Source organism: Notamacropus eugenii, chromosome 1 (assembly GCF_028372415.1).
Source record: "Notamacropus eugenii isolate mMacEug1 chromosome 1, mMacEug1.pri_v2, whole genome shotgun sequence".
NCBI lineage: Eukaryota > Metazoa > Chordata > Mammalia > Diprotodontia > Macropodidae > Notamacropus > Notamacropus eugenii.
In genome coordinates this window covers 578,817,205-578,842,936 of record NC_092872.1, presented here as the reverse complement: position 1 = coordinate 578,842,936, position 25,732 = coordinate 578,817,205, and positions in this window count along the sequence as shown.

The window sequence follows — 25,732 nt, the reverse complement described above, 5'->3', positions numbered from 1 at the left end:
AGATAGCTTGTATATTGCCAAAGATAATTACCCAGATTTAAGAAAAGATTCTGTCTAGTCACTCTCTAATGAAGCTATATCTGATGAGAATTAAAATGTCCCTGAGTTAATTAATGATAAATTTTCCCTATTTCACATTTACATTTATTTAAAAGGGGAAAAAAATAATCAAATCTTGACATTATGTTTTGTTTTGTTTTTCCTCCCACTGAAACTGTTTTGTTTGACCTTTGAGAACTTGCTGGGCATTTGGAGTATGGGCACCTAATGAAATTCCTTGGAAGGTAAATCTCTAATTTATACTCAGTTCAGCTGGTCTGCCCAATCAGTTAACAATGAGTAACATTTATTGAGCAGTCATATGGAAAACTATGGAATTTAAATGCATTTAAAAGTTGACATATGTCTTTTGGAAAGGAAAAGGAAGAGTTTGAATTAGAAGTTATCTTGAATGAAAGAATGATTTGAAAAACTATAGTAACCACGGGGTATGGTTAGTGACATGAAAAACTGTAGTAACCATGATTATGGGGGAGAGAGGTGAGATTTGGTTTAACCAATATTGAGTTTTCATTGTGGTTGGTGCGATGGCCCACTTTAGTTGGAAGGTATGGCAAGTCAGCTTTTTAGATAATATTAAATCGTTACCTCGAGTATTGCTGACTGTAGATCTGTGACTTCATTAATAAAGAGAATTCCCAATGAAGAAGCTCCCTCTGCCAATGCAGACTGGCATTGCTTGTACAGTTTGTAATCTTAAGAGAGGTACTGAGTATGTCTCAGGGGCAGAATCTGAACCCAGGTTATTCTTACACCAAGGCCTGGTTACCATCATATTGGACAGAGAAGGTAGCCTTGAACTCAGGAAGACCTTATATGTTTGGTGTTCCACCTCTAATACATACTGGCTAGCCAAAGTTACTTGCCCTCACAATACCCCCAGGTACATCTTTTAAAAAAAAGATTTTGCAAAGCATGCACTGACTGACATAGTAGAATCAGTTTCTTCACTGGAAAAAATCATAAGTCTTGTCCAGAAGGAAATTAGATATGTCTGTATATGTATACATATGTGTAATAAATACGCAACACCCACGTACATGCACATACATATATGTTTATGTATACACACACTTCCAAGGAATCAAGGAATCAATGTCTCTTTTATAGAGGAAGATCTTTGGTACAATATATCTACTTAATTTTTTCTTTATTATCCCTCTAACTACCTGAAATCAAGGCATGGTCAGTTCTTTCAGATCAGCTGGGTCTCAAAGGAGACTTAGCAGAATGACTTGGAATATTCAGATGGGTTGAGGGCCCTAGATATCATTGGGTCACTTTGAATGGCATTTCATTCTTTAAAACATCTGTTGGTACAGAAAAGGTTGCCATACAAAGCATTGAGCTCAAGTTCCTGGGATTCTAAGGAATAGACTGTGCGAACATTCCTAATATCTGAACAGCATAGTAAAATAAATAATCCAACAAGTAAAATTGTTTCTGTTTCTTGCCTCCCTCCCCACCAATAAATATGGTTTATTGTATACATCACTCTTTAGGGTCAAGTACTAATGGTGAGAACCCATTAGGAAGTCAGGGGTGAGTGACTCATGACTTCAGTGACCCTTAAAGTTAACCCAGCAGTGGAGAAACAAAATTAAACATGAAGTTAGCAAAGTGCGATTTACAAAAAAAGCCCAGCTGAGAGCAAGAAAGGGAAAAAAATGTAAACCACAATAAAAACTGACTTTGTAATCTAATTACACAACAAAGTTAAAGGTGATCTGTTCATGGAATGATTCACATACATAATGTTTAACCTCTGACATCTTGAAGATATTATGTGGTTTCTCAGCTCCAGCAACCATTTTGGAATTGTATCCAGAAAGCCTGAGTCTTTATTCGTGTTTAGCCTTATGTCTACTTCAATCATATAGGATGACAGGGCACGTATTAAGCAATGAAATAAGTCATTTTCTTGGATCTTGCTAAAATAATTGATAAAACTAATTTGATGCTTCAAACATATCTAAATTCTATACAAATGTATCTATGAGCACATATGAATTCATAGATATATGTCCCCTTTGACATTAGAGTTTATTTATTGTTTATAGTTCTTTATTTTTCCATTTACCCATTTCTAACCTCCTTCCACTTTGATATCTTCTTTCATACTTTAAGGTTGATGTCATTTATCAGCTTCCAGGAGGCTCTTCAAATTCAGTTCTTTCTATTTTCATCTTCTCTTAATTTGTCTTTGCTCGATTTCATAAACTCATTTAAATTTCATCTCTTAAGAGCACCATTTATGAGATCCTAGTTGGGGAGAAATGGCAGAGTAGAAATCCCCAATCAGATTGTGGGTTCAGGGGTTACAGTAGAGTAGGGGTGTAAGATACCTCCAGTAAAGGTGAGGATTTGAGGGTGAGCATCCAATTGACAGCGGATATACCTGATGGGAATTAACTAACGGGACAATAAAGTTTGAGTAGGAATATCAAAGTCTTTGGTTCACCTCAGTGGTAGCAGTGATGCCAGTCTATCTTCTGGCCAGCCATTGGTAGGCTGGAGCAAGTGAGGAGAAAGTACCTGGTTCTTCTTGGCATCTGATGGTGGTGGCTAGTCCTAATCATCAGATTCAAACCCCTCATTTTCCAGATGAAAATATGCCATTTCATGGAATTTGGGTGATTTACCTTCCCATAATATGACTTTAGCATACCTTCATTTAACAGCTCCTTTCATACACTTATATTCCATCCAAAGGGGCCTATTTGCTATTTATCAAACTCAGCCATCCTTCTCCTGCTTTAGTGCCTTGAACTAGTTGTCATGCATTCCTGGAATGCTCCCTCCTTATTTCTCTAAGAATCCCTAACTTCTTTCAAAAGCTCAGCTCATGTGTCACTTCTTATAAAGAACTTTTTCTGATCCTCCAGTTGTTAGTGTTTACTCTCTCCTCAGACAATCATTTATATATCCCTCCATTTGCAAATTATATACTTTGAGTAGAATATAAGCTCCTTGGGGGCAAGAATTGCTCACTTTTTTTGGTCTTACTATCTCCTGTGCTTAGCATAGGGCATTGCACACAGTAACCTCTGCATACAGTAGGCACCTAATAAATGCTTTTTGGACAAATTAGATCAAATTGAATTAGAATAAGCAGTAGAAAGTTGGTGAAAAACTAAAGAAATGTTCTCTTCTTGCTCTTTCTGATAAACAAAAATATAACTGAAGAAGAATAAATGGAAGCGGGACTTACAAACCCTCAGAGGACTCAATCTTCTTTCTTCAGTCATTAAAAATTCCTAAATTATGCAAAATCATTGGGTAATGAAAATGGTACCTGACTAGGAATCAGAAGTACTCATGTTCTAATAAGGCCTCTACCATTAACTACCTCATTCGGGGACCTGAGGTAAATTATTTTACTTCTTTGGTTTTTGTGTTTTTTTCATGCCTCATCCAAGGCTCCTTCCAGTACACTGACCTATTATGAATATCTCCTTTCAGATATAGCTAAACAATCTAAGCCTAATAAGAGTGTTCCCCACTTAGGGACAGTAATACTGGTAGTGAAGGACCAAACAGTGATGGAGAAGGTACATTCCCACACCTTTCCCTTGCTTGGAATGCTTGTAAAATGTTAAGACAGAGGACATTGGGGAGGCAGTAAGGAAACATAGTGGTGACACCCATCTTAGAGAGCTGTCACAGAGAGCTTTGAAACAATCAGTTTGATACTGATCTACTAGTTAGAGACCTTTGAACCCTCTATCTCTAGAATCCAGTAAGCTTTTCAAACGATCTGGTTATGATTATGTGAAACCATGATTCTTTTCTTTAATGAGATCAGAAGTTGATGAAACAGAAGATTCTGAAAGAATTAAGGAACAATTTTTTAGAAGGAATGAAAAACCAAGAGATAGATAAATATATAATTATTATTATATAATATATATTGTTACATATAATATATGTGTGTATATATGGATACATATATATATATATATATATATATATATATATATATATATATATATATATAATCCATATAAATGCCTAGGTAAAAAGAAAAATGATAGTAAAATAGAACTGAGTCAAGCATTAGCAATCCTGAAAAATCTTTCTAGGGAAAATCATATTTGGGAAAGTGCGTTACAGAGAGAAAAAAAGATAAAAGTTACTTTTTCAGTGGGGCTATTAATGTATCTGAGAATTAGCAATTGGGGCACCAAGTCATACAGAAACATCAAAGGGGAAGGGCTTTAGAATCATAAAATAAAGGATCTTTTCTACTTTTGCCACTTAATATCTATGTGACCTTAGCCAGTTGTTTAACCTGGCTAGGCTATTTGTTTCATCACCTGTAAAAATGAATGAGTTGACTTAGGGCCCTTTGTACTATACCACATTACTGATCCTAGCATTTAAAAGAACTTATGAGACTACCTACTGCTAATCCATTTTAATGTTTATAGAATCACAGATCACAAAAGTACATAATTTTGTAGTTGGAACAACCTTTAAATAGTGAAGAATCCCCATTATTTTCTATCCAACAAGTGATTATCCAACTTTTATTTGAAGAATTTTAACAAATGGAGAAAGGCAGGTAGGTGGCTCAGTGGAAACAGTGCTGAGCCTGGAGTCAGAAAGATTCATTTTCATGAGTTCAAATCTAGTCTCAGATACTTACTAGCTGTGTGACATTGGCCAAGTCACTTAATCTATGTTTGCTTTAATCTACTAGGGAAAGAAATGGTGAACCACTCCAGCAACTTTGGCAAGAAGACACTATGGACAGTATTAGGTATGCTATGGTCCATGGGGCCACACAGAATCAGACATGTGGCAAAATGAAGGGAGAATTCACTGTCTCCTAAAGTAACCTATTGTACTTTTGGATAGTGTTAAGAATTACCAAGTTAATTTTGGTTTTTTCCCCTTACAATAATATAAATTTCCTTTTTTGCTCCTTGTACTCATTGCTCCTAATTCATAACTTCTACAGAGTTGGAAGTGAAATCAGAAGTCCAACACTTTCATTTGAAAATGAGGAAACTAGTAGTAAATCCCAGAGAACTTAAATTTAGATTCCTTGGCTCCAGAATCATTATTTCCTTTTCCCACTGCTCTACGATGAGTTTTGAACTATCCCCTAATCCTTCTTCTATATGATATTCCTTCAAATACTTTAAGATAATTATTAAATCTTCTCCCCTCTCAGGTATCTTCTTCTCCAGGTAAAATATCCGCAGTGCTTTTGAGAGATCTTCATGTGGTAAAAACTCCAGGACTTTAGCCATTCTTGTTACTTCACTCTCAGGATTCTAATTTTTTACTGTGTCACCTAAGCTAACATTGGTATGGGCTAGGTAACTGACGTTACGCTTGGAGCTGTTACTACAGCATCAGTGACCCTTATCTAGTTCATATGGACTTTCGAAAACCTATACAAAAACAAGTTGTCATGCAATTAATTAATTATCTAACTGGTAAAGAATTTAAATATATAATTGATAAACCAAGTGTTACTCTAGCCAAGGTGGTTTCATCAGAGGGTTTTTATGGGAGTCTGGGGTATCTAATATCTGCAGATCCTTTCTGCCCAAAAGGGATCTCTCATCTGTAACCTCTAAGGCTACTCTTGCTCCAGCTGGTTGTATGGTTAGGTAAGTTTAGACACCTTAAATGGATTTGTGTTGGGGATGGAAGCTCAATTCCAGGTGGACAGTCTCGGGCGGGTAAAGGTGGGAACTTCTAAATCTTAGAGTTCTCACGAGACCCCCCAGGAAACGACTGGGAATCGAGGTGAACCGAGCTATCTCATGTATTTCCGCCTCTTCCCCTGAGAAACGTGATGGGAGAGAGCTCTCCCCGCCCTCGAGATTGTCCCGGATCTGGGCACACTATTGTTATCTAACAGCACGGTATTCAGATGCAAACTATGCTGCTGGAGGGTTTAAGTAGGATCAGGAAAGCCTGAAAGCTCTTGGACGGAGGGGCACGGAGCGGACAGGACACAAGGCTCCGCTTTTCCTCTCTCTTCTCTCCCCTCCCCCTCTGTCCCCACTTATACTTCTACTTCCAATCTCTTATTGTAAGATCTTTGCCTCCTTGGGAGATTCTTCGCTCCCTCCTAAGGAAGAATTCCCCTGCACTTGTAACTAGACCCTGAAATAAAGCTCAACCCTTGTTCGACTCTGGAACGTCCTTTCTCTCATACGAGCATCCGGTTTGGCCAACCAAAGACCTCGGGATAGAGGTAAGAAGACTCGGGTAGCCCTCAGGCCTCTAGGCCTGGCAGATTTGAAATATGGTTAAAGAAGTGAAATATCATTCAAATCTAAGAATTATGAAAATCTTAATATCGCTCACTCAGAGGCTTTACTCACATCCCCTCATTTGCAAGATCCAGACAATTAACTTTTTAGTGAACACATGATTTACTAAAATACATTGTAAAGGAACTGTTCCTTAAAAAATGTAATAACTTTGTGTCACTCAGGTTTTACCAAGCATCCTCCCAACCAGTCTTCTGGTAAAATAATCAAGGAAAGGACTGGGGTGGGGACCTGCTGAGATAAGCTAAAATAGAGGTAGTACATGGTAATCTTAATGTCACCAGAAGGTAAAATTTTCCAGCAACTGCCAGGCTAGTCCAGTTCTGCTCCAACCTCACCTGGAGATAATGAAAAGGGACATGTCTTTAAAAGACTTGCACATGCTGATCAATGCACTGACCAATACTGATTTCAGAGTACTTCACAGTCATGTATGTCTCCCAACTATCAGTGAAGATTGATAATGGACAATGAGAAAAGTATGAGTCATACATGTGGAAAGTGTGGTGATTTGTGCTGCTAGATCATACTTATTCCTTACAAAGAGGGTTTTCTTGATTAGGGGTGAAGGTCAGCATAGACTTACTGGGAAGTGGTAAGGATATTCAAAACAGAAAAGTATATCAAAATATTTGAACATAAAGATAATCAGTTAACTATGATTTTTCTCCATCTGTCTATAGAAAATTTATTCTTCATTTATTGATAACAGTATTAAAAACTGGGAAAGGTTAAATGAGTATTATTATGGTAGAGTGCTTTTTTAATCCTTCAAGTGCAAGATATTAAGAGTAGTCTCCATTATTTTACTATGATTATCTTATACCCCAGCCTTGTGGAAGATACAGGATTATGGCCCTTGTTGCAAAAACCTTGAGAATTACGGGATAACTTTGTGAACATCAATCAAATGATACTAGTCAAATTTTGTTAACATTTTCCAGCCCCCCCCCAATAACTTAATAACCCTTTGAAAAATTATTTTTTTCATTTTATTGTCCCAGGCTATGTTGTTGAGAAAACTGAAAACTGTTGAATTGAAAAAATGATTAGTGTAATGAAAAGAATCCTGGATTTGAAGTCTGAAAAGCCAGGTTTGAGTCAAAACTCTGCCACAAACTTGTTGTATGACCTTGGCACACTCATGTTTTATCCCTTGTGGTCAAATTCCTCATTTGAAAACTAAAAGAGGTTATCTCCAGCATACTTTGCGAATCTAAAATCTTATAACCAATATATTTTCTGGGCTCCCAGTAAGCCTAGTAACCTCTCTCTACTTAAATAATTCTGGCCTTTCCCATAAGGAAACCACATCCTTTGCCATTCTCTCTAATGGTGGCCACATCTTTTCTCATGCTTCTGACTCAGAGAGCCAGGAAGAGGAGTTGCTATACCCCTTCCTCCCTCAGACATTTACACATTTCTGTTCTGTCATCATCACTCATCAACATTTCCTCCTCTGACATTCACTTTATTCTATTATATTGCTGAGTCCAGAATCTTGTTGGCATCATCTATTGGTCTCAATAATTCCCTCACATCTCTTTTAATGACTTCAGTCACTGGCTCACAGTCTTTTTCTTCCCCAGACCCTGTCATTTTCCTTGAGAACTTCAATATTCATATTGCTAAGCCTTTTAACAATGAGACCTATCAATTTCTCAACCTCCTCAACTTCTATGAGGTGCATTTTCATTCTACCTTAGACTGACACATGAGCATTCATTATCAATCAAAATTATTTCACCCCTGAGACACTGAATTCTGAAATTTTAGACTGTAATAATAAAAAATTGTCCACATCTTCCATCATCTCATTCTTTGTAAGTCTAGTCTTTGACCTCGTTATGCCCTTCAGGTCATTGCTTCTATCTTCTTCTCCCAGAACCTCAACTTGGCTCCACTTTCCTCTCTTTACAGAACTGACCTAGAGTCAGGCATATCAATCATCCATTGTATTCTATTTTTTAATCAACCCCTTGTCTTCCCACTGTTTGCTCCCAAACCCTGGATCAACCTCACTATCTGTTTTCTCCACTCCTACTCCCAAGCTAGTACGTGCTTCTGGAGAAAACCACAAAATTGTACAGTCTGGCTCCCCTTGTAATACTCATCATGCTACTTAACTCCAACACAGCTCTCAGTGCTTCAGTATAACTTTTTTGTGTTTATATCTAATTGACTATCATACTTCTACAGCAACAACGGTTAGAAAGGAGGTATGGCATAAGGGAATAAGGACTGATCTAGGACAAAAAAGCCATGGGAGTTCCAATCCTGGCTCAGGGACTTTTTCTGTTAAATTTTCCAGGGTAAGTAATTTAACTTCTAAGAACTTCATTTTTCTTACCTTTAACATGGGCATAATCATACTCAAAGTCATATTTATCCTAAGGTAAATTCATTTGGGCATGATGAAAAAGAAAACTCGCTGGGAAAGACAACCTTTATCCGGTACTTGCACTGATGTTGAAGAGGAAGATGGGTCCCGGAAGGGACACTTTACATTGATGGTATGTGATTTGGGCAAACGTCAGCTAATCAATGCTTCTCTTGCACCATTTACTTCAACAAGTTTTTAAGCTTTAAATCTCAATGATCTGTCACTTATTGTGCCATATTTCATTCAAGAAATCAGAGTTAGAAGGGACCTCAGAGGTCATCTAGCTCAGCCTCTTCATTTGGAAATGAGATTCAAAAAGATTGAGATTTGCCTAGGGTCACACATGTATTAAATAATTGACTCGAGATCCAAACCTTCATCTTCTGATTCAAGATCCATCACTATTGTCACTATGCCACTGTACAAAATGTCTACGAAGAAAGCACTTTGTTAACCCTAAAAGGATTTTATAAAGAAAAGGTGAAGATCTGAGTTCAAATCTTGCCATAGGCACTTACTAGCTATATAACTCCTGGATTATTCACTTAATTTCTGTTTGCTCAGTTCTTTATTATAAAATGGGGATATGTTGCATCTCTGTCAGGGTTATTGTGATCAAATGAATTAAAACTGGTAAAGTGCTTAACCCAGTACCTGGCATATAACATGGGCTTAATAAATGTGGTTCCCTTTCTCCAGGCACTGTTCTTTACTGCTTCTTTTTCTACCTGTCCAAGCCATACTTCTTCCTTCCTTTTACAGATTTATCATTCTTTGCTCATCTTCTGAGTGGAAAGATCATCCCAGAATCTGTCCTGAGATCTCTTCTCTTGTACTTCTGGAAGAAAAAAAGAAGAAGAAGAAAGCCAAAAACAGGTCATTTCAATGATTTCCATTGTAACTTCAGTGTTGACAACTCCCAAATCTATCTATCCAGCCCAAATCTCTCTGCTGAGTTCCAGTCCTGATTTTAATTACCTTGTTGCACAGCTGTGCATGAATGTAACCCAAGCATCTCCTACACATCATGTGCAAAATCAAAGTAATCTTTTCCTCACTTACTCTTCCTTTTGAATTCCCCTTTTCTGATAATAGCAACTTGCTTCCAGACATCAAAGCTCAAACCCTTGCACTCTCTTTTGTATCACTTCTCTCCACATAGCTACCACTTCTTAATCACTTCTTGCCAAGGCTATTTACAGCCTATTTTGTCCCGATGTGTAATACCCATCATGACAATATGCTTGACGTGGATTATATTCTTGATTCCTAACAAAATCATATTTCTAATGCACGTATCTTGCCACATCACACCCTGCTTTAAAAGTCTTGCTTGGTATTTTATTTCTTTTGGGATAAAATGCAAACTTTTTATCCTGGCATGTAAAGGCCTCCATGATTTAACTCTAACCTAGTTTTTCAGCCATATTTTAATTTTAAGAAATGTTAATTTAATATTGCTTCCTTTCATTGACTTTATAATCTAGCCAAAGTAGACTTATTTATTATTTCCCAATGACACTCTATATGTCTTTCATCTACTTTTCCTTAAATTAATCATCTTGCCTTGGACATACTCCTTTATCACTTCTGCCTTCTTTTTCTTCAAATTTCAGTTCAGGCACCATCTTCTCCATAAAATTTTGCCTTTTCTAGTTGATCTCAATTTTTTTAGGACACTATATGATAAGAGAGTCAATGTGGTGTAGTAGATACAGTATGGACCTAGAGTCAGGGTTTAAATCCTGCCCATGACACCTACTAGCTTTGTGACCATGGACAAGGTGTTTAAATTTTTTTCTAGGCTTCTACTAGCTGTATGAACTAAGAGAAAACCTTAACACATTGACCATATCTTGGCATCCCTCTTTTGCCCTATCATATGCTATATAAGCATCATGATCATTTGTGGATATGTTATATTGAATGTTCTGCTCTTTGATAAAAAGGTTTTTGGCTTTTTTCATCTTCAGTTCCTTGCACAGCACTTGGAACATAGTAGGCACTTAACAAAATCTATATTGAATTGAATTGGATTTGGTTGTCAAACATTAAAAAGCAGAAATTTGTTGAAAATAAATTAATAAAAAGAAAATATTCGAAGCCAATAGTTAGGAAAGATTTCTTCTTTGCATAAATATGGAGACTTGGATGCATAGAATGTTATATTATCTAGTATAGTACACTCCTTTTCAAGATCAAGTAACCAGACCAAAGATGCTAATTAGTTTCATCATTGTCAAGCAACAGAGTGAGACTTACATAAGGCAAGGACAAGAATTTAGGGCCCATAAGTCCCGGACTAGTGTTCTTTCTATTTTCCCAAACAATCTTCTCCTTTCTAATATCACAGACCTAGTGAGCCACAGATCTCTTGATTTATTATTCTGTAGTCCTTTCACTTTACTATACCATCTATCAACCAATCAATAAACATTTATTAAGTGCCTACTATGAATGAAGCACTGTGCTACATGCTAGTAATACCAAAAAAACAAGTGGGAGGAGCAGATAAAAGAACCTCTGCGTTCAAGGAGCTCACAATCTAAAGGAGGGGACAATATGTAAAAACTATATGAGATAAATAGAAAATAATTAACAGATTGAAGGCAGAAGAATTAAGATGGCCTGGGAAAGTCTTCCTACAAAAATCGGAATTTAGTTGGAACTCAAAAGAAGCCAGAGAAGCTAGTAGGTAGAGTTGAGGAAGGAAAGCATTCCAGGCATAAAGGACACAGAAAAACCCCACAGCTGAGAGATGGAGTATCTTGGTGGAACAACCAGGAGGCCAATGTCACTGGGTCTAAGAGCAAATATTGGGGAGTGAGGCATGTGGTGGAAGAGTAGTTTATGAAGGACTTTGAATACTAAACAGAGGATTTCACATTTGCCTCTGGAGGTGATAGGGAGTCACTGGAGTTTATTGAGTAGGGGGTGACATGGTAAGACCAACATATCAGAAAAATCACTTTATTGGCTGAATTGGATGGATTAGAGAAGAGAGAGACTTGACACCAGATACCAGAGATTTGATGCTTCCTCTTCAGTTGGAGTATCTGAGTTAGACCCGGCATCAGGAAGGTGGCTTCTATTTCTATCAGCTGGGTTGGGTTAAGTGGATTTCTTCTAGAGGACTGGGGGCTCAAGATCTCCTGCAGCCCAATGGTTTAATGAAGAGTTGGGAACTGCCAGAGGTCAGGGGCTGTTAACGGAAGGGAAAAATGAAACATCAGCTTTCATAGAAGAGCAAACATAGTGCAAAGAAACGGAAGATCCTGGGAGAAGACATGGAGACTTTGATCTGAATCTTTGGCAAACCTTGACTGGGGCTCAGTTCAGAAGACATTCTATAATTTATCATGAAATGCTCTGCTTCTTACCAAGCATCACAAAGTCTGCCTCTTCTCTTATCTCAATTGGATTGTGGGCACCTGTACTATTATTATATATTCTGTGGTGCCAAGCAAACCCTTCAGAAACTCATTGATAAATAACAAAATATAAAGTGCTCCAGCAGACAGGCGGCCCCTCTTCCCAGATTTGTCCTTCCCTTCCCTTTCTCCCATACAGATCTCCTACAATGAGGATACTGTTTAGCTGGTATTTACCCTTACTGTTAAGACTGTAGAGGAAAAATTTCAGGTGTGAGAAGGGTGATATAGAAGTCCCTGAACAATACCGCCATCAGTCTACCCAAAAGCTGCCAAGATAAAACCCAGAGAAACAACAGTGGGCTTAAGAGCTACTAATTATCTTTTCCTTTGCCTGGTCTGCTTATCTTACTCCACTGAGGTCTTTATCTCCATTTTGTCTCTTGCATTTGGTCTGTTTGATTAGCAAATGAACTGGAGGAAATTCAGGAGGCTGAGACTTTATCCCACATTGGCCACACACATATGGATGTGTCAGCATTGAACATACAAACTCCATGAGTGTTTCTTCCTATGATGTACTTTAGCTCCAGGCCTCCAGTGAGATGTAAGAATGTTTAACATTTGGATTTATATATCAGGAGAGATTTTATATCATCAGTTTAGTTTTGGATAGACCAATAAAGGTCATCTAGTATCTTACAGATGAGGAAACTGAGGTCAAGGGAAGTCAAGAGACAAGAGACACACTGACAGTCATTGAAAGAGCTAGGATTCAAACCCAAGTTCTCTGACATCAAATCCAATACTTTTTCTCCTGCACCATCATACTAGGCAAGGCATTCAAGTCAATTACGTAAAACCAGGATCTGCAACAGAGTGAACAAAATGTAAGTTGGGGCTAAAGGGAACCAAGGTAACCTAAAAGGGGCTATGATGACCTTCATCTTTCAAGTATGTATTTTCACTGAAATCTGTGAATTAGAAAGAAACTAATGATGTTTGACCTTGAAAGTAGTTACTTTCTCTTAGTCTGAGACTGTAAAGAGCAGGAGAAAGGGATATCCTGGCAAAGAACAGGGGACTCCAGTATACTGTGACTTGGATGAATGAAGAACTATGTCTGACTTGATAAGCCCCAAGATATTTTCAATCTGTATGGTGGACTGATTTAAGCAGATAGACATCTTATCCTTCCTCCACTAATTAAAGTCAATAGAGCACACAGCAGGAGTGTCAGGGTAAGCATGAGAAAAGAGAAGAATCATCCACCTCTCCACAGAGGACTAATGTTCAGTCTGGGGAAAATAAGCTAGATATTGTTGGACTCCATTCCATTTTTTAAAGCCCATCTCATATGGGACTTCAAGGAATTTTCCTTTGATCTCAGGTGATAGCCACCTTCCCCTAAGGTCCTCACATAACACTTTGGTTTGTAATTTTCTAATACACTGATTTAATGGTGTGTATTATAGTTATCTTCACTGGATGTCTTAGCTCTCCTACCAGACTGTAATCTCCACTGTGGTAGGGGAAATGTCTTATCTTAACTTTGAATTTCCCCAGTGCTTAACAGAATCTTCATCATACCATGCGTTTTTAATAAATGTTGATTAATTCAAATATAAATAATAATCGATTTTTAATAAATGTTGATTGATGTGAATGTAAATAATAGCCCTGTGGATTATGTTCATTGTAGAAGTAGAAAAGGAAGAATTAAGGTAAACCTGACAAATACATCATATCTGAGTAATTTGGGGGTTGGGAGGGATTCTGGCATTTGGGGTTTTTATTTTTTGTGTTCTAATCCTACTATTTTTTATTTCATTTTTATTATGAACTTGACAAATATCAGCAAACATGGCCATTTCCAAAAATTCAGAATATAAAATGAGGAGCATATATGAAGCTGTGAATCTCTATTTTATACAGATATTTTAAGTTTTATATGATAGCAAGAGAGTTTACATTACCAATAATGCCCTTTGTTGGCATCCCCTTCTGAACTTGCTCCTGCTGTCTTCTATATTTTCTAATGTTTTATTCATTTCCTTTTTCTTTTTTGTGGGGCGGACATCACTAGTACTACCTCTTCATTCTTCCCAACTTTCCCCTTGTCATCGCCAAAAAAAGTTATCCCTTGTAAAAAAAAATAAGCGTAATAAAGCAAAGTAAATACATATGTCTGTTGTGTCTAAGAAAAAAAGTCTTCTTCTGCCCCTCTACTCCATTGCTTCTTTTCTAAGATGTGGGAATCATGTTATTATCTGTCTCCTGGTATTATGATTGATTGATTGATCATTGATCAAAGTTCTTAGGTCTCACAAAGCTCTCTGTACATAATATTGTAGACAATGGATAAATTATTCTCCTGGGGATACTCATCGTGCTCTGCATCAGTTCACACAAGTCTTCCCAGGTTTCTCTGAATCTGTCCCTCTCATAATTTCTTAAAGTATAATAATGCCACAATTTGTTTAGCATTGCCCAACTGATATGTCCCTTTTTTGTTTCCAGTACTATACTACAACAGCAACAAAAAATGTTGCTATAAATCTTTTTGTACATAAGTATTATTTCTCTCTGTCTTCAATCTCATTGGGATTAACTGGCACCATGCTTCATAAATAATCATAATAGCTAGCATGCAAAACTATAATAACTAGTACACGGTTATTCTATAAAGGGTGTCCTTATTCTTTCATGGGACATTCAGTCTAAGAAAATGGGAAATGTACCTCTCTCTCTCTTCCTGTTGAGTTTTGAGAGAGCTCTCTCTCACCTCTCCTTCACCTCTTCTAAGAGAAAAGAAATAAGAATTCTGCTTGTCTTCAACTCTTGTTCCAGTGGGGGGAGCTGGAGAACAGGTGTAAGGCATACTACCTTTCAGTGACAAATGAACCTCAGTGCATAAGGATTGTTATAGATGACTGCCTTCATAATCAAATTTTCAAGTTCCTATGAAATCTCACACACATTCCCCCTACAATGCTCTCTGAAGGACATGTAGATCAAGCTTTCTCCATGACCAGGCCAGGCTCCAATAAGTTAACATCCAATGTGCTGCCTATTGAAGCCTCTTTAACACTTTTTCCTTTCAGTAGAACTCTGAATGTGACTTTAAGGTTCACATAATTTATAATTCTTTTAGCAAAGCAGTGTGGTCTAGTCAAGTCAACAAGCATTAATTAAGCACCTACTTTGTGCTAGATACTGAGCTAAACATAAGATACAAAGAAAAGCAAAAACAGACTTGATCCTCAAGGAGCTCATACTCTAAACAGGAGAGATACTCTAGTCTAGTGGCTAGAGTGCCAGACTTGGTCACATGAAAGCATGGGCTTAAAGACTGGCCTTGACATCTGTTATCCCTCAGACTATGGATAAGTAACCTATGGATAAGTGGACCTTACTTCCTTCATCTATTAATAGGGTAATAATATTTACAGGACTCATTTCACACAAAATATGGTTATGCCATTCAAATGATATTCCATATATAGGGCACTTGGCATACTTTAAGAGTACAATATAAATGTTAGTCATCATTATCATTTCTGTTACCTCAGGCAGTAACTTCATTGGCGTATACTAAAAATCCTGAGTCAATTTTCACAATATCTCAATGACAAAAATATTTTAGTGGCTTGTGAGGATCATGAAATCAGAATTTTATCAGAAATTATCAGAACTCAGAAAGAAAGAACCTTCAAGAGAATCTAGTTCAGTCCCCTCATTTTTACAGAAAGGTTAAGTGACCTGCTCAAAGTCACACCAGCCACACAACAATAGTGAAAAAAAGACTATAATTCAAGTCTCTTGACTTTCTACTACACATTTCGGCCTTGCAGAAGTAGCTTTCCCAGCACAAAGGGGAAAGTTTGTGACAGCAGTTGAGTAAAGGAAACCTGAGCTCCATTAACTCTGAAAACACTATCCTGAAATGGGGTCTCCTCACTTAAGTCAGTAGGTAATATTTGATTTCTTCCTCATAACCTACCCACTAGGATAGGACACCACTTCAGTGAGCAGTTACAGTTTATCCTAACAATGTCGTACTAATGGAAACGATTAGTCTGTTCCTCTCCCCCAAATACTACTTGGTTGGCTTACCCAGCAATTGCTTGGAATCGTCACAGTGAATTTGGCGGCATAAAGAATATAGAGATTCATAACTTTCTGTGAGTGATGGTGTTTTCCAGGTGGCAATGGGCTGGCATGACTAGCCTATTGGATTGAGACATAAACAGGATACTGGAAAAGACTAGAGGAGAACACATGATAGCTCTGAGGATGGAATTCAGGTAGCAGTAGAGAAAGCATAGGTATTTCAAAACTTAGGCCAATGGAAAGCATTTGCCAGTGGTATGAATACAGTGCTGATTTATTTTTCAAAAATAATTTGCTCTTCTCTATTAACAGATAACAGCATACATATGTTAGAGTAAATTTTAGCAATTTTAAAGAATTTAGGATACTAAGGGACAGCACGTGGTCACCACAAAAATTATATTTTCTATAAGTCAGGTCAAATGCCAAACTCGAGTAAAGCTACAGGACTTGGGTACAATGTAGTGACTCTTCTGCCTCCTAGAACAAATAAACAGACACTGAAGCAAGGGCATGCACACACACACAAACGCAAACACACAGTGTGTGTTGCTTATGTCCCCATTTTCCTTCTGAGAGCCAGGTTATTCTGTAACTTCTGAAATTACTAGACAAACTTTGGCTACTCTGCATGTTCAACCCTGCAAATGCAAAAGATCTGGGGGTTTTATTTCAAACAAATATGAAAATGGATTATGACTAACATCCAGCCGCAGTCTTAAAAGAAAAATTAATTGAAGCCACAGTACAAGACTTTAAGAAGCAAAATAAAACCATTTTGTTCCTTTTTCTCTGTCCTACGGCCTTTGTGCCAACCATCATCTTTTGGGAAGGAACCAAGTAAATCTAAAATATTACAATTAAATAGTTAACCTGTTATGCAGCTCCTTAATAGTTGTGTCTAATTAAACAAGGTTCATTTTCTAGATCTGTGTACTTACCTACAGCACAGAGTTGGGGGCTGGGGGTGGAGTAAAAGATTGTCTATTCTAGTCTTTAGTGCCTGCTGCCAGCCAACCTCTACAGGCTATATATATAAAATAATAATTAATGATACATATATATATCATTAATGTACATATTGTCCCATATAACCCAAGGCTTTTGCAGGTGTGTTGGCAAAAATACACCCAGTCTACCCCAACCTCAACTACCCTTATGCCATCCTTGCCCCTTCCCCACAACTCCTAAGCAAGCCAGTACTTGATTATGGTGGAGCGGAGAGTCATTATTTTCAAATCATTACCAAAATTGACTCGGGATGGATGATGCCTACAGCTGAAAACTCCAAACAACCCAGTTTTAAAAAATCATATTCTTTTAGTTTCATTTTAAAGTGACTGAATATTTCTTCCTCCCAATCGCCCCACCCCAGCCCCCATGGTTTAATCAGGCATTAACGAATTGTAAATAAGTAAAGTGGAATCCATTGGTCTGTAGGCAGAGCACCAGAAAGGTCTAATGACCAGATCCTGACATGTCATATTTTTTTTTCTGTAATTATTTAAAGGAAACTTCATTTGAACAGATGTACCACTATTTTCATACCTTTCTTGGGTGTCCCAAAGGAAACACCAACTGTTCTCAAACTTACCCAGAACATCTCTTTGGTTTTCATTTTATAAAGTTCACATCTCATAGGGAGGATTCATTTACTTTCTAAAGGAATCATTACACAATTAACATCCTCAAGATGATGACTGTTTTTACTTTTTATCCATAAGGAAAAAGATCTGCATTTAAAATAATGCTATGCAAATGAATGTGGGAGTTGGTGGGAGTAAGTGGAGCCTAGTGGACTCTTAAAAGCAAATTCCAGGGCCTAATCCTTTTCTTTTACTTAAAAGATGTAATATCTAGCACAGATATAAAATTTGCCTTCAATGGCAAGTATTTATCAAGCATTTCATCAATAAGAGAAAACTATCACCTACAAATATTTCTAATGTGAAAATGCTTATTTCAGGTCATTATGGAGAAATAATCATATGTTTGGGAGAATGCTCACAAAAAAACCAGATATTTCTGCAATCATTTCCACAGGCCAACTATGACCCCCACCTTCCCCATTTCAATCTTCAAAAATTTTCTTAATTGGCTTTTGCATAGAAATTCAGAAGATAACATTTGCATTTTTAACTCTCTACCACTATATTCATCCACAGAATACTTTTCTAAATCTCAAGCCCAAAGAACTTAATGACCATGCAACTGAATAGCTCATAGTCAATAAATGTCTGTTGCTTCTGTTTATTGATGATGATAGGGATGATAATCTAGTAGAAAAAGCAGTGTTCTGGATCTTAGGCAGACTTTGAGTGAATCACTGAACTCCTCTCTACTCTAGTTACAACTTTTGTGAAATGTAGATAATGTCGACACCCCTAACCACCACACAGAGTTATTATGAGGATCAGATTAAGATAATATATGTAAAATTGCTCCAAAAGTATATTAATCATTCATTCACCATATTTATTGATCCTCTCCTATATGCAAGGCACTATTCTTGGCTCCATGTGAAATATAAAAATTAATAGAAACAAATTCTGCTATGACAGGAAATAACATCATCAAATGGGGAAAATTATATTAATGAAAGGTAATAATTGACTGATGTTAGTTCTCTCAGCCCTCTTTTTCAAGCTTACTACAGTATGCCTAAGATTCAAATATTCCTTAAAAGTCACAATAGTCACTGCTTCTTGGTTTTCAGTCCTAAGATTTCCAGTCTTCAGCTACCCTCTTTGCTTAGGATCATTTTTTTCTTTCCAATCTAACACAGCCATTTCAATTCAGATATTTATTCTTTAGTAAGGAACTCAGAAGCATCTGCATGATTTCTCCATTTCCTCAAACTATGCATAAAAAACCAAACACCACTACTGATAAACACACAGCTAATCTTCCTGAAATTCATGTCTAGAGGTCATGGATAACATTAGACAAGTCTTTGGGGTCTATTTTTCCTCAATATCCCCTACATCATGGGTTTGTCATCTGGGTCTTTAGAGCCTTAAGAGACAGATGGATAGATTTCAGGAAGTCTGTGAACTTGTGGAAAATATATATCTTTATTTAAAAATAATTGGTTTCTTTTATAATCTTATATATTTTATTTTATTCATTTAAAAATCATTCTGAGAAAGGTTCCATAAAATTCACCAGACTGTCAAAGAAATCCACAAAACAAAAAATGGTTAAGAATGCTTATCCTATAATATCTCACAGGATAATTCTTGATGATGTATTAAAGATAAAATGCACCATTATTTGTGAAAAATTTTGGAAAGATGCAAGTGCTTTACAAATGCAAACTATTCTAATTAGTATTATTCAAAGTTCTACTCTTCTCTAGATCAAGGTTAAGGAGCTTATTGCATATTTAATACAATAGTGTCACAACCATTCCCCCACCCCCCCCCAAAAAATCTCTTTCATTTGTCTCCTTTTTCCCTCATGTTCTTTTTGCTACCACTTCCACACTCCCTTTTCTCCATTCAGTTCAATCCAACAAGAACTGATTAAATGCCTAATATGTTCAAGGCAACAATTATAAAAGGTATTAAGGACAATAACAAAATGGAAAATAATTCTTGCCCCTAAGGAACTTTTATTTTATTTGGGGATTTATAACATGTAAAAGAATATGGATTTTTGTGATACTATGAAGAGAGAAAGTACAACTAGATAATTAGGAAAAACTTCCCATAGATGATAACATAAACTGAATATTGAATGAAGCTGGAGATTCTGAGATGCAAGATAAAGAGGGCATACATTCTAGGCATGAGGAAATGAATCTTAATGTCTGTGAAAAGACAGGAAGATGGGAGATAAAGAGCAGAATTCAGGAAAACTAGGCCACTTTGATTCGAACACAGAGTATGTGGAGGAGAGCAACATAAATTAAACTGAAAAGGCAGGCCAGAGTCTGATTAGAAAGGACTTTAAACGAAAAGATGAAGAGTCTTTATTGCCCAGTAAAAGTAACACTTGTTTCATGAATAAAGGGAATTTTGGCTGAGTTGCCCATAGATATTGTTTAACCCAGGTGCCAATACACAAGGATAAACTAGGCTGCTGAGCCTATGTACAACCTTTTTCCTTAATTCTGACCCTGGAAAATGCAGAAATTGACTTCTTGTAATATAGATGTGCAAATCATTTTAAAATTGTTTGAAATTTAAATGAGTGAGCCCTTCTTAAATGTTCGAAATTAGAGTAAGCCCTAAAAAATCTGTTCTGGTCATATCATTGCTACACAATACATCTATCACTTCAAGTTTTCCTATAGCTCCATAGATCATCTCTGATTAAAAATGAAATATTTGGAGTTTACCACAACATGTTCCTATGAAAGCTCAGAAAAGGAGGGAATAGACAGAGACCATGTATGTCTATCCATGTGAGAGTCACTTTGATAACAATAAAACATCAAGGGAAAGCATAGCACAGTAAATAGAGATCTTGCTTCACAGTCAAGAATATGTGGGTTCAGTTGTGAGTTCAATTTAATCTTTCTGTGTACATCTCTAAATTGTAGAGAGGAAGGTCATCTGTAGTTCAGAGGAAATTCTCACTTCTCTCTCTCTCTCTCTCTCTCTCTCTCTCCTCTTACACACACACACACACACACACACACACACACACACACACACACACACACACACACCCTGCTTTAGCTCCCCACATTGCAGTTAAAAGATGAATGACAAGAATAAAACATTACATTTGGGTAACTGAAGTATCAATGGACTTTCAGGTAGGGAAGCAAAGTTGGAATCAAAACTTTGTTCCTTCTACCCGGGAACATGGGACAAGTTTAACTTTTTAAGTGTTCTTCACATATGAAGAAATGAAACTAAACAGTTTGTAAGTTTCCTTTGTCTCTAAAAATCAACAGCCTTGTGATTCAGTACCCACAGTATTTTCCTCATTTTACACATGAGAAAATAAAGGCTGAGACAGAGGCTTAGTGACATGTCCAAGGTTATAGATCTTTAAGAGCTTAATAATATGTTTGCTGATTGATTCATGGATGAACTTGAACCCAAGTTTTCTGGTTCCAAGTCAATTGACCTTATAATTTAATCATATTTCCATTACTATTATCATTGTATTTGGTTCTAGGCCAGTTGCCAGAGTTTCATTTAGGCCCTCAGGATACAAGTTGATCTAAGTCAACCAATATTTACTTAGTATCATCTTTTTGCAAATATATGTATATATGCATATATGTGTACACATGTATGTGTATACATACACATATAAATGTATATATACATATATGTATGTATATATGCATATATATCTACATATCTAGAAAAATAGACATATGTAGCACTTCTGTGGTATAGTGGATAGAGCACCAGGCCTGGAGTCAGGAAGACTCATCTTTCTGACTCCAAATCTGATTTCAGACGCTTAGTAGCTATGTGACCCTAGGCAAGTCCCTTAACCCTGTTCGTCTTGGTTTCCTCATCTGTACAATGAGCTGAAGAAGGAAATGACCAACTACATCAATATTTTTGCCAAGAAAACATCAAATGAGGTCGTGAAGATTTGGACATGAGTGAAAAGGACTGAACAACAACATTTGTGAAACATAATAGGCCATGACTTATAGGAGATAGAAGATCAGCCTTGGAGAAAGCATTACCTAGATTCAGGTGGGGCAGCTAGGTGGTACAGTGGATAGAGCACCAGTGCAGGAGTCAGGAGGACCTGAGTTCAAATATCACCTCAGATACTTGACACTCACTAGCTATGTGACCTTGGGCAAGTCACTTAACTCCAATTGCCTCATCCTGGGTCATCTCCAGTCATCCTGATGAATATTGGGTCATTGAATTCAGATGGCTCTGGAGGAGAAGTGAGTATGGTGACCTGCACAGCCCTCCCTCACTCAAAAAAAGTCAAGTGCAAATCATGTCATTATTTCTCTGATGGCATGATCTTCTTTGGCAACGAACACACACACCTAGATTCAGGTCCTTCCTCTGACATATTAGCTATATGACCATAGGCCAATCACTTATACTCTTATCACCCCCCCCAGGCACAGAAAATAAATTACCCCGCCGTTACCAATCTGTTTTGGTGGAGGTGATAAGGTTTTTACCCAGGATATAAACAAATAAAAAAATAACATGCAAGGCCCAGAGGGTACAAATAGAAAATGAAAAATAATAGGATGATGTCTATTTTCCTGGTGGAACTATATAATCTCTCCAAATTTAAACCCATTTCTTCCTTCCCTTTTCTATACAAAATTCATACATTTTTTGCCTCCAGGAATGGAAGTGTATTTTGGGTTCTTCTCAGTTTATGCTCTAATCCTTTCGTGTTCCCTAATCTTGCTGTTCAGATTTCCCACCTTAATTCTTTGGTTTTTTACAGATATCAAAGTTCTATGAAGCACCTCCTCATCTTTTCCATCTTCTTCCTTTCTTTAACTAGCTCAGGTAATCTTTTGTGTTCTAATTCATCTACTCATTGTCTAGGCAAGCAGGCTCCAAAATGGGACCTGGGGCATAGAATGCAAGGTGTATATAAACAGGTAAAGGGAGAACTGGAAGAAGGATCAAATCCCAAGTACCCTGAAATAGCCAATCTCCAACAAGACAACAATTACCCTTTAATTAACCCCTAACATTCTCCCACTCCCCACTTCTTACTATTGTAAAAGCTTTCAGTCTCCCCAGTGTTGGCCCAGACAATGGCTCCTCAGGACAGTTAGAATCTAACCACTATCCAGAAGCAATTAGTACCATTGGGAAAATCTCATCATCCCCAAACTACCTACCCCTATATTTGGGCAAGCCCCAAAAAAGTGGGCTCTGTGCTCTGGGGAAGTGACTGGTGAGAAAGCATTCCTCACAGCCTCTTCTTGAGTTCTGCTTTTGTTTTGAATGGGAAAGAGTGAATGATACAACAGTACATTACATAATTTTACAATTGTATACATATTTGGGTATGTGCTTTTCATCATCTTCATCTTCATCAATTTAGTGTTATTATTACTTAGAGGAGTGCATGATCAAAATAGTTTGGAGACCATTGTGTTGAGGCCACCAATATATCATCAGGTCTCCACACCCCATTTGTAAATCAAATTTTCCCATGAAATACATGTTCTACCCACACTCTACTGTGCTTAACTTTATAATTACCTACTTGTATGTGTACCGTCTTGTGCAAGTCTTCTTTTCCCTCTCAGTTCTCTAGGACAGGATTTCTGCTCTCTGCTTTCAGCTTCAACATTCATCCTAAAGGAAAGTAAAACCTACATCTATGTAACTATATAAAAGAATGACCAGTTCTGACCTTTGGCACCAAGTCAGAACTTTCTGTCAACTCCTGTCCAATGAAAACACGACTTACCCAACACCTTTTTTATAATCAACAGTGTCTGACAGTGGTTCCATCCTTTCAATGAAGTCCTGAAAGTCGATCAAAAGCAAGATTAGAATTCCCACTAGTTTAGCAGAAGATTAGATAAGCAAAGTGGTGCCATTCTACACTCACTGATAACTCTTACAGTTTACCTCTGTTATCAGCATCCTACATAACAAGCCATACCATCAATGGAGTGCTGAGTTTAAGGACAAACTGAACAAATGGGAGTTAGTTATGAATGTTAGGGATCATTGAAGATTTGCAAATGACCTACTGAAAATAAAGGTACTTTTCAATATAGATGAACTTTCCCTCTCCTCCCTGTTTATTTATTATATTAGAAGATCTCTGGATAATTATGTCAAGTATTGTATTTAATTCATTTTTGAGTGAAATAGCATCTAATAATTTCCCAACAGCAGGGATGTTGCATACTAGGCATCCAGATAGGATATAAATCTTTCAGTTAATTCTACAGATGGTTCAACTTGTAATGTTGATTCTGTACTCCTGCTCCTGGGTACTTACTCTCTCACAAAGGTGGCTTGAGTGATATTCGTCAGTGTGGAGCTGAATTCATTCCTAGGAATCATGGCTTCCAGTAGGCAAATACAATTGTCCCTTGAGGCCATCAAACAGCCATGTGTTGCACTAAAATGACCAAAATACTTTCTGGAGCCCATAGGTTTTAATGCATTTATGGCTTTCCCATGAGGTAAATAATGTACGTCCACAGGAATGAGATGATACAATGAAAACGATGTTCCTTGTAAGAAATGGATCATAAATATAATTTAAACTATTGTAGCCGTCATTTTCATTGTATCCCTATTTTTTGTTAAAAACTTAACTTTTATCCCTCCTGTTTTAATTAATATATCATCTATCTATCTATTGATCCATCTATCTAATACACTTTGATTAGGGAAATCTGATCCTGTATTACAGGGAAACACATTAAGTCTGGCTCTCTTTTTAAGAAGGTATCAGTGTTAAAATTTTACCCAAGTTGCATAGTACTGTTAATGAATCACTCCACATTTCTGGGATAGCAAGGTAGTATAGTAGCCTTGGAGTCAGGACCAGAGATTAAATTCTATCTCACACACCAGGGGGTGTGTGACCCTGACTTAGTTTCCCCATCTATAAAAATAATAATGTTTATCTTAAAGGGTTGTCACGAGAATCATATGCAACATTGATAAAAAGTTCTTTGCAAATCTTAAAACACTATGGAAATGTTAGTGATTACAGTTGGGTTTTCTAAAAGTGATTTAGAAACAAGAAATGCTAAGATAAACATTAGAAATAATATTGAGTTCGAATTCTCAAAATCTAAAAAAGTAAATTATATTATTTTCTGGTGTCACAATATTTTATTTTTCCCATATTTAGTGATATACAGGAGTAACTTCACATCCTTGTCAATATAAATGCACTGCAATATTGGATAATTTAGTGTTACATTAAAAAATAAAGTGAAAATGTGTTATCTTATAAAATTTTAACTTCCTATAATTAGAACTTAAATTTAATTTTATATACCTACTTTTTCTTTAAGTTCCCCCCTTACAGAACCTAAGAAATTATAGGTTTTAGGAATCCCCAAAGTGTGGTATCAATTCATTAGTGTTCATTTAATTTTTCAACAAAATTTTATAAGTGATGATCGCCTTTCCCACTGAATCTCAAGTGGTATGGGTTTGCACCTCCCTGATGATCTTATTGCCCAATATTGTGTATTATAGTTATCTATATAACTATATATAGATGTAGATATAGATAGAGAACTATATGTATATAACTACATATATATAAGGCTATTTGTAACTATATAAATATATCTTCTTACTAGATTGTAAACTCCTTGAAGGCAAGGAGAAACCAGGAGAAAGTCTATCTTGAAAACCTATAGAGAAAAGAATATTATGGAGTAGGGGGTGATTGACAATGTCAAGGACTTCAGGGAGGTCATGAAGAATGAAGATTGGGAAAAAGTCATCAGACATGGCAGTTAGGAGGTGATTGGCAAATTTGAAGAGAGCAGTTTTGCTTGAATTCTGAGGATGGAAGTCACAGTGTAAAGAATTAAGAAGACAGAGAGGAGA